This window comes from Belonocnema kinseyi, chromosome 9 (assembly GCF_010883055.1).
Source record: "Belonocnema kinseyi isolate 2016_QV_RU_SX_M_011 chromosome 9, B_treatae_v1, whole genome shotgun sequence".
NCBI lineage: Eukaryota > Metazoa > Arthropoda > Insecta > Hymenoptera > Cynipidae > Belonocnema > Belonocnema kinseyi.
Genome location: NC_046665.1, coordinates 75,324,347 through 75,326,437, shown reverse-complemented (window position 1 = coordinate 75,326,437; position 2,091 = coordinate 75,324,347). Strand labels below are relative to the sequence as shown.

The window sequence follows — 2,091 nt, the reverse complement described above, 5'->3', positions numbered from 1 at the left end:
TCACAAAAGGGTGTAGGTTGCTGACCAACCCGTACACCCACACCAATCCGTCGGTGTTTTGTAGGAACGTGACGTAGTGAGAAAAAGTGGAATTTTTGGTTCTGACGAACCCCTTTTCCAGGAGCCCAAAAAAACTGAGTTTTACTATAGTGTTGGGCATTTAAAAGCAGCAGCTTTTTTGTCGGTTTTGTCATCTTTTGCACAAAAAAAAAAGAATTTTTTATTGATTTTTTTCCATTTTCCTCAAAAGTTATTCATTTTAGAGGAAAAGTGAGATAGCAAAAAATATTTATTTTGATACGATGTACAATTTCTATGTGCAATATCTTTTCTCAGGTCAATATTTTTCGATGTTTAAAAATAATGATTTTTTAAAAACAAATATTGCTAATAACAATTTCTCCTAAACTGAGCCAAATATCCCTTTGAAATTTTTAACTAGGTTGAAAAAAGACCTCCTAGGCCAAGTATCAGGTCAATATTCTTGGGTGACATTTTCGAAAGTATACCCTTTCTTAAAATTTTTTAATTTGCTTTTTAAGCTTAAGAATGTTAAGAACTAATAATTCTTTTATATTTTTGCTACCTGCTTTGTTCTGTTTATTGATATATAATCAAATCATATAATTAGTAAATACAATCTCATTAAATGGGTATTTCTATTATAAATTGATCGATATTTTTCGTCATAACATATTAATGGATCAAACTAGAATCTGTCACATTTTAGGTACTTGAATGCATTATTTATATATATTTCGCTATCAAATTATGTAAATGTAATAAATAATCACCATAAAAACTTAACGTGAATAACTGAAATTATTATAAACAAATTTACTTACATCGCATTTCTGAATTTAGAAAATTTTTCTGCTCTGTGGAGTCACCTTTTTCATCTCAATAATAATATTAGCATGCAAAACATTTTTATTTATAAACAATTTTCACTGTCACTTATTCGGCAATTTTCAACGTAGAAATTTTTGTTTTTGGTTCAGTGCGTTCCTTTAATCACAAGAATAATATCCTGACACAATATATTGGAATTCAAAAACATAATTATCATTCCTTTTAACAACTCCCATACAAAATTTACAGTTGTTTCTGAGAATTAATAAAAGAAATAACAATTATTACTATATGTTGTCGAATGTGAATCTTTTGGATGAGAATATTATTCTTGAGATGACAAGAAGTGACGCAGTGACTCTAAAAAATAGGTGAATTTGTCTACAACAATAACAATTGTTGTTTAGTGGCAATATTGTATGTCAATCGGTTATCTTTAATTTGATAAGAAATGCCCACAAATTAAAATTATCGTTCATCGACAGTCAATTTACTAATTCTGTAAGTTTTTGAGGAAATATCAATGAATAAAAAAAGTAGGTAGCTAATTTATCTTTTGAATGAATTTTCTAACTTTAAAAATACCATTGTAAGATTTTGATTCCATGAACTTACTTGTAGCATTTTGTAACCTCTTGGAAGCGCCTGATACTTAAAAAATATGTATTTTGTGATTTGATACTTCTGAAAACTCTTGTAATCCCTAAAATCTCTTAACATCATTGTAATTTTTTGGAATTAAATCGTAAAATTAAAAAAAAATTTAGAAAACTTACAATCGTCTTAAATATCTGTCATTTCTTAAAATCCCTTAAAATTATAGAACATATCCTGAAATCATTTTTTTCATAATCCTAAAATCTTTAGAAATCCCTTTAATTACATGAAATATCTTAAAATCGTCCCGAAGCAGTTGTAATCTCTGTAATTTCATAAAATATTTTTAATTATTTTTTAGGACCGTGAAATTCAGAAAAGTCTCTGACAATCCTAGAATCTTTTGAAATCTCCGTATTAATATCATATTTCGTAAAACATTTTGTTATTCCCTGAATTCTCTAATACCTCGTAAAATCCATTGTAATTCCTGTTGTATCTCAGAATTTCCAGAAATCTCTGCAATCTAGGTTACTCAACAAGTTACGAGGGTAGTTCAATAAGTCCTTAGAATGAAGTATAAAAACAATTTTTTTTGGGTAAATTTTTTTTATTTTTCAACATAATCTCCTTGGAGCTCTA

The 2,091-nt window shown here is 27.8% G+C and overlaps 1 protein-coding gene across 2 annotated transcripts in view; it reads right to left on the bottom strand.

The window, feature by feature from the left end:
- Positions 1 to 2,091, bottom strand: part of LOC117180829 (E3 ubiquitin-protein ligase MIB1-like) — an 87,001-nt gene that overhangs the window by 26,576 nt on the left and 58,334 nt on the right. The window lies entirely within an intron of this gene.